The sequence below is a fragment of the Saccopteryx leptura genome, chromosome 4 (genome assembly GCF_036850995.1).
Source record: "Saccopteryx leptura isolate mSacLep1 chromosome 4, mSacLep1_pri_phased_curated, whole genome shotgun sequence".
NCBI classification, from domain to species: domain Eukaryota; kingdom Metazoa; phylum Chordata; class Mammalia; order Chiroptera; family Emballonuridae; genus Saccopteryx; species Saccopteryx leptura.
In genome coordinates, this window is record NC_089506.1 from 204,431,473 (window position 1) to 204,439,558 (window position 8,086).

The following is an 8,086-nucleotide window of genomic DNA, read 5'->3' on the forward strand; positions in this document are numbered from 1 at the left end:
AGAGCTTTTTTTAAAAGAAAAGTTCTCACCAATTTAGCCTTTCAGATCAATGAGAACTTCCAATCTTATTAAATAGCTAGTGTTTTGGTGAAAACTCTGAGTCACTGGAAAAGTAGTTACAATATTTAAATTCATTTGACTTATGGGCTTTTAAAGCAGCTAATGGATATTCCCTTTGCCCTGCTCTTCATTCCCCAAGTCCCATGTACTACAATAAAATTATGGGCATATGAATGGTTTGCACACAATGCATCGCTCTGGAATGTGTTACCCGGCATTCTAAACATGGTGGGCTTTTTTGGTTTTGTCTTTTTTTAAATTTTATGATCAAGAGGCTTTCAGAAAAGGAGACTATCAAGTCTGAGCCATGATTTAAATAAATTCCTTACCTGACCGGGCGGTGGCGCAGTGGATAGAGCATCGGATTGGGATGTGGAGGACCCAGGTTCGAGACCCTGAGGTTGCCAACTTGAGCACGGGCTCATCTGGATTGAGCAAAAGCTCACCAGCTTGGACACAAGGTCACTGGCTTGAGCAAGGGGTTACTTGGTCTGCTGAAGGCCCGCGGTCAAGGCATATATAAGAAAGCAATCAATGAACAACTAAGGTGTTGCAACAAAAAACTGATAATTGATGCTTCTCATCTCTCTCACTGTTCCTGTCTGTCTTTCCCTATCTATCCCTCTCTCTGACTCTCTCTCTGTCTCTGTAAAAAAAAATAAATAAGTAAGTAAATAAATAAATAAATTCCTTTATGTCTATATTTAAGATTATTTTTGTAGTATAAGTGATATGATTTTTCAAAGAATATGGAACGCTTCACAAATTTGCATGTCACTCTTGTGCAGGAGCCCTGCTAATCTTCTCCATGTCATTCCAGTTTTAGTATCTGTGCTGCCAAAGTGAGCACCAAATAATACAATTTTAATATAAATGTGAGCCCACATTATGTTTTTCACTTAATGTATTTTATCATGTGCATAATGATACACAAAACTCATGCTTTCCAAATAACTGTCTTTTCTTTTTTCTTTTTTTTTTTTTTTGTATTTTTCTGAAGCTGGAAACGGGGAGAGGCAGTCAGACAGACTCCCGCATGCGCCCGACCGGGATCCACCCGGCCCGCCCACCAGGGGGCAATGCTGTGCCCATCCGGGGCGTCGCTCTGTCGCGACCAGAGCCACTCTAGCGCCTTGGGCAGAGGCCAAGGAGCCATCCCTAGCGCCCGGGCCATCTTTTGCTCCAATGGAGCCTCGGCTGCGGGAGGGGAAGAGAGAGACAGAGAGGAAGGAGAGGAGGAGGGGTGGAGAAGCAGATGGGCGCTTCTCCTATGTGCCCTGGCCGGGAATCGAACCCGGGACGCCTGAACGCCAGGCCGACGCTCTACCACTGAGCCAACCGGCCAGGACCATAACTGTCTTTTCAACAGGCCAAATTTATCCAACTTCAACCGACCAAAATGCTAGGCCAACTCTGCTTTTCCATCATTTTAACAGCTGCTGGGTGAGCCAGCTTTGAGCATGTGATCTCTCAAACACTTTGCCCAATCTTTTTTTTTTCTTTTCTTTTTCTTTTTATTTCTGAAGCTGGAAACGGGGAGAGACAGTCAGACAGATTCCCGCATGCGCCCGACCGGGATCCACCCGGCACGCCCACCAGGGGCGACGCTCTTCCCACCAGGGGGCGATGCTCTGCCCCTCCGAGGCGTCACTCTGCCGCGACCAGAGCCACTCTAGCGCCTGGGGCAGAGGCCAAGGAGCCATCCCCAGCGCCTGGGCCATCTTTGCTCCAATGGAGCCTCGCTGCTGGAGGGGAAGAGAGAGACAGAGAGGAAGGAGGGGGGGCGGGGGTGGAGAAGCAAATGGCCCTTCTCTTATGTGCCCTGGCCGGGAATCGAACCCGGGTCCCCCGCACGCCAGGCCGACGCTCTACCGCTGAGCCAACCGGCCAGGGCCACTTTGCCCAATCTTAACCAAGGGTTCACTTTGTATAGCCTCAGGTTTCTAGCCTCAATCCAAAACAGATGCTGACCCTAATAGTGAATACAGCATTCTCGGGACTCCTCTGATATGCTTTGCTACGTGCCTTGCATTGATTTTTTTAGTTAATCTCCACGTCAGCTTGGTAAAGTGGGTGCAATTATTACTCCCATTCCACAGATACCAAGACTGAGGCTGAGAGTTTATCAAGTATGCCCAAGGTCCAACAACTAGTACAGTATAGGGCAATGGGAAAATAATAAAGAGTTTAGAGCAAAAAAGTGAGAAGATCGGATTTATGTTAAAAAGAGGAGAAAAAGTTAAGCAGCAAGAAGACCAGATGGAAGAGGATGAACAACAGCAGAAGCGACGGACGAGATGTAGGCGATGAACACAGGGCGAGCTAAAACTGATAAGATGTTATGGCTGACGAGGGGGGGTGGGGAGTCAGTGCATCCCAAAAATATCCGGTGCGTGCATACTATGTTAGGCACACAGCTCAGCACTAAGGGTACAAAAGAGAATAAAGAAATAAGTCTGATCAAGTGGAAGAAATATCATAAACAAATAAGCAAACAAAATAATTGCCAAGTGTACTGGTTTCCTAGGAAACAAATCACCAGGACTTAGTGTCTTAAACCGTCAGAAGAGTATTTTCTCACAGTTCTGGAGGCCAGAAGTCTCAAATGAAGGTGTTGACAGGTTTGATTCTGCCTGGAGGCTCAAGGGCAGAATCCTTTCTTCTGTCTCCCAACGTCTGGAGGCTGCCAGCAAGGCTCGACAATTCTTGGCTTAATCCCTGCCTCCGTCTTCATATGGTGCTGTCCCTCGTTTCTGTGTATGTGCAAATTTCCCTCTTCTCGTAAGGCCACCAGCCAATGGATTGGTGCTTGCTCTGATACAGTGTAGGGCTTCAGAACAAGTCAGCACAGGACGTGCCCCTGTGGTATGCAGATTATTTTGAGCTCAAGGCAACGGGAATTTATGGGCTCGAGAGCAATTTCTGTCCCTCTCTCCTGAAGAATTTGAATTAAGGACTTTACCCATAATAAGAGATTGTCAGAGACAACCTCTTTGACCTATCTGTATGACAGGGCAAAATACTAATTACTGAACATCTGCTCTTATCATCTTACAATGACCTTCTTCGCCTCTGAAGCCCTAAGGCACCTTACCTCATCTTTAGCTCAGAATGCCATACAGTCCTCATTTTAACTTTCTGTCCCAGAGCCCCGCATGTATGTGGGATCTCTGACTATCTCATGTATGTGAGATTCCCATGCATATGTATGTAATCAACTTTGGTTATTTTCTCTTGCTAATCTGCCTCAGGAAGATTTAATTATTAGACCAGCCTAAAGAACCTTGAGGGTAGAGGAAAGTTTCTTCCTCCCCCACACCAGTATTTTAACTTGATATACACATATATATATATATATATACACCCTATTTTCAAATAAGCCTGCATTCACAGGTATCGGTGGTTATGACTTGGACATATCTTTTTAGAGGACATAATTCAATCTAGTAATACATTCTAAAACAAAGTCAAAGGAATGCTGTCACTTAATAGCAGGAGAGACCTGCTCAGATGACCTGTGAGGGACTAATATTTCAGCAGAGTCCTGAAAGATGAGGACCAGCTCACAGAAGGCCAGGCAGAGGAAGCTGCAAGTGCAAATGCCCTGGGGCTGCATAGAGCTCACTAACAGGGAGAACTGAAAGAAAGCCAGTGTGGCTGCAACAAAGGCCAGCCAAGAGAGATGGACAGGCAGGGACCAGTTCACAGGTGTCCTGGAGGCCAATGGAAGGACTTTGGACTTTCCCTACATGCAATGGGAGGACAACCATGGAAGGATTTTAAGCGGCATAGTGACGAGATCTGATTTGTGTTTGGAAAAACTCATTCTGCCTGTGTTGTGAGAATGGAAGGCAGTGGGGAAAGAGGGGAGGCTGCAGACAGTTCAGAGGGGATTACTGACTCCCCCCACACCTAGTAAAAGAAATCAGGGTTTTGTGTAATAGACATGCAGGAGAATCAACAGAATGTAGGATGTGTTGGAAGGATTTACTGAAAGTGTGAAATGGTGTAGAGAAAGACTAAATTAGAGGGGTCAGTGGCGATTGCTTGACTATGGGGAGTGTAAGCGAGTGAAGGTGAGCCTGGGATTTTATTTAAGAGCTGCAGATGAAGGGGAGTATCACAAACTCGCTGAAGGGACTGGTGCTGGTGGTGAGGAGCATCTTGGCGCAAAATGCTATCTGAGCACTGGCGCATGTCAAAGCTTGCATCTGGAAATTTCCCCATCGTGCACCTCTTTTCAATGGGGCTAAGCATTGTAGGACAGGAAAAATAATTTTTCTAAGTTTTTGGCTGAGCTATCCCTGTAATAAAGTACAGATTAACAGGAGAAAAACAAATTTAATCATGTGTGTATTATGGGGTTCCCACAAAGATATGTGACCCTAAGATGTGACCGAGCAGGAAGCTTTTACACCTTTTAGACAAAGAAACAATGAATTTGTGAAGTCTTGACAAGGCAGGGGGATTAGGGATAGTACACAGTGAATGAAGATTTTACAAGGTTTGTTTATATAGCCTTCTGGGCTCTAAATTCCCTCTGTGGTGGTACGAAGCCTTCTACCTTCTTGGCACAGGAAGGCACCTTTCACCTAGGTGATTTATCTCCTGGTTTCAGGGGGACAAAGAATGGTCACAGTGTCCTTCTTGCACCGGCTCTATCCCAAGAATCTTTAATTCAAAATAATCAATATGCCAAAGTGGCATGTGTGGGGGTGACATATTCTGAATCCCTACAATGGGAACAATGAAATCCTGTCTCGGGCTGTTATCAAACACTTAACACTTAGGAGGACAAATTCTTTTCTACAGTGTTGGCATTCTGTAGCCCTTGGTGGCTGAGTCCTGATGATGCAGATCGAGTAGCCCCCAGCCCCAGCATCCCTGCATGGGCAAAGTGCTTGGCTTTGCATGAATGCACAGGCTGTGGTGTGAGAAATCCCACAGGCCCCAGTGCTGCCCACCTCTGAGCTGAAAAGCCTCTTCTGCATTGCTCACAGACTTCCCCACTAGAAGGCTCCATCACCTGGACCTATACCTGGAAAAGTGTCATTGGCTAATATTCATGCCACCTCCTACCTGATCTTACTTCTCCTGGATACCCCAGGTTGTGCCTCAAAGGTGAGGTTTTTTGTTGTTGTTGTTGTTTGTATTTTTCTGAAGCTGGAAACGGGGAGAGATAGACAGTCTCCCGCATGCGCCCGACCGGGATCCACCCGGCACGCCCACCAGGGGGCGACACTCTGCCCACCAGGAGGCGATGCTCTGCCCCTCCGGGGCATCGCTCTGCTGCGACCAGAGCTACTCTAGCGCCTGGGGCAGAGGCCGAGGAGCCATCCCCAGCGCCCGGGCCATCTTTGCTCCAATGGAGCCTCGCTGTGGGAGGGGAAGAGAGAGACAGAGAGGAAGGAGAGGGGGAAGGGTGGAGAAGCAGATGGGCGCTTCTCCTGTGTGCCCTGGCCAGGAATCGAACCCGGGACTTCTGCACGCCAGGCCGACGCTCTACCACTGAGCCAACCGGCCAGGGCTTTCAGAGGTGAGTTTTATTGGGCATTCTTCGCTATGACCTCTGTCTGATTTACTGGGTCTTAAAAAACAAAACAAAACATCAAGCACCTGGCCAGGGGCACAACTGATAGGAAATCGTCCTAGAGCACTGAGGTCACCAGTTCGATCCTGGGATCACAAATTCGGTCCCGAGGGCACCAGCTCGACTCCGAGGTTGCCAGTATGAGCCCCAGTCAGAGCAAGTATGAGAAGCAATCAATGGGTGCACCATTAAGTGTGGAACAACAAGTTGATACTTCTCTGTCTCTCTCCCCCCTCTTCTTGTCTTTAAAAAAAAAAAAAAATCAAAACATCAGAACAAGAACCTTGGGATCAAAATTCCAGCTTGAAGGCCTGGATTCAAAAGCCTGGTTTCATGATTTGCTCAATATTTAACTTTCAGTGAGTTCTTTAATCTCTCTGAGAGCCTCCTGTTCCTCTTGGGTAAAATAGAAATGATGAAATGCCCATCTGTAGCTGGTGTGGGGAAGGCGCCGTGGTGGCCGGCGCAGGGTCAGCTCACATCACTCCCACACGGAGAGCCAGGCTCACGTTTCCAGGCAGACAGCTGCAGCAATCTCTAGGCTGAGGAGCAGCTGCCCTGGATTCTGCTGCACCCCTGTGGGTTCTCTGCTTCCCAAAGTCTGAGGATAGTACCCACTTGGCAGTAACTGATGCTCTGTAAATGAGAAGGCAGGGCTGTCCATGAAGCCATCCTGGGGGTCTGGCCAGCAGGACCCCTTCAGTGCCCCGTACTCCTGGGGCAAAGCCAAGTAAGGGTAGAGCCTGCCTGGAGCAAGAGGAATTTTCAGAAAATGGTTTGGAGAGCCCTGGGAAGAGGTTCCTGTGCAGGCTGTTGGCAACACCAACAGAGAAGGTGCTGTCACCCTCATTCATTACCCCCCTCGGGACTGTGCTTGATGTCATTCTCCATCCAGATGGCTACTGAGAGCGGTTCCCCCGGAAGTGGCGATTTTTGAGACAATAATTTGGGTTAGTGGAAAGAATCCACAAAGTCAGGTTCAACCCTGGTTCTCAGTGACTCAGCAGTGAAACAGACACAGCCCCCACCAGCCAGATCTGTGTCCGTCAAAATGAGATCGCGAAGGAGACGTGCCCATCAACGTGGATACTGTTCGAGGAGCAGCATCCCAATGGGAAAGGGCAGAGGAAAGATTCCCACGTGATTCATGCACTGAACGCAATTTCCTGCCCGCCTTTGGTATGAATAAAACATAAGTGAAAACTGATGGTCAAAGCAAAGCTTTGGGGTCTGTGGGGATTCTGCAGTGAACCAAAGAGGTCTGTGGCGGGCTGAGTCATCCATGTGGGGAACTGGGTTTTTTTCTATCTACAAAACAATAGTCGTGCTCCAGCGAAGGAACACAAGGACTGCGCTTCATGTTTGCCCCCCCCATCAGCTTCTTGGGAAACTTTCCCTTGGAGAAACTGGAAAGAACGGGGAAGCAAAATGGTGAATTTCTCATCCAGAGAGAGCATTGCTCTAAACCAGGGGTAGTCAACCTTTTTATACCTACCGCCCACTTCTGTATCTCTGTTAGTAGTAACATTTTCTAACCGCCCACCAGTTCCACAGTAATGGTGATTTATAAAGTAGGGAAGTAACTTTACTTTATAAAATTTATAAAGCAGAGTTACACCAAGTTAAAGCATATAATAATAATTACTTACCAAGTACTTTATGTCAGATTTTCGCTAAATTTGGCAGAATAAATCTTTATAAAACAACTTACTATAGTTAAATCTATTTTTTTATTTATACTTTGGTTGCTCTGCTACTGCCGACTATGAAAGCTGGAATGCCCACTAGTGGGCGATAGGGACCAGGTTGACTACCATTGCTAAACCCTTAAATTTTTAGGCCTGAAATGATTTGCTTCAAAATAATAGGGAAGAGGTGAAAGTAGGTAACTAACCGGTCTGAGTGGATAGGTGAGTGATTGTTATGTAGGGGATTTTTTTTTAACCAATAAATGTTTGTTGTTTTATTTTATTTTATTTTTTTATTTTTATTTTTTTCTGAAGCTGGAAACGGGGAGAGACAGTCAGACAGACTCCCGCATGCACCCCACCGGGATCCACCCGGCACGCCCACCAGGGGCGACGCTCTGCCCACCAGGGGGTGATGCTCTGCCCCTCCGGGGCGTCGCTCTGCCATGACCAGAGCCACTCTAGCGCCTGGGGCAGAGGCCAAGGAGCCATCCCCAGCGCCCAGGCCATCCCTGCTCCAATGGAGCCTCGGCTGCGGGAGGGGAAGAGAGAGACAGAGAGGAAGGAGAGGGGGAGGGGTGGAGAAGCAGATGGGCGCTTCTCCTGTGTGCCCTGGCCGGGAATTGAACCCGGGACTCCTGCACGCCAGGCCGACGCTCTACCGCTGAGCCAACCGGCCAGGGCCACATGATCCTTTTTAAAAAAAAATATCTGCCTAGTATTCTATTCAGTGGGCCTACCATAATTT

The 8,086-nt window shown here is 47.6% G+C and overlaps 1 non-coding gene across 1 annotated transcript; it reads right to left on the minus strand.

Moving 5' to 3' along the window:
* Positions 1 to 803: 803 nt before the first annotated feature.
* LOC136404638 (U6 spliceosomal RNA) lies at positions 804 to 910 on the minus strand. Its single transcript, XR_010751358.1, has one exon. It is a non-coding gene; the product is annotated as a U6 spliceosomal RNA (small nuclear RNA).
* Between the last annotated feature and the right edge of the window lie 7,176 nt (positions 911 to 8,086).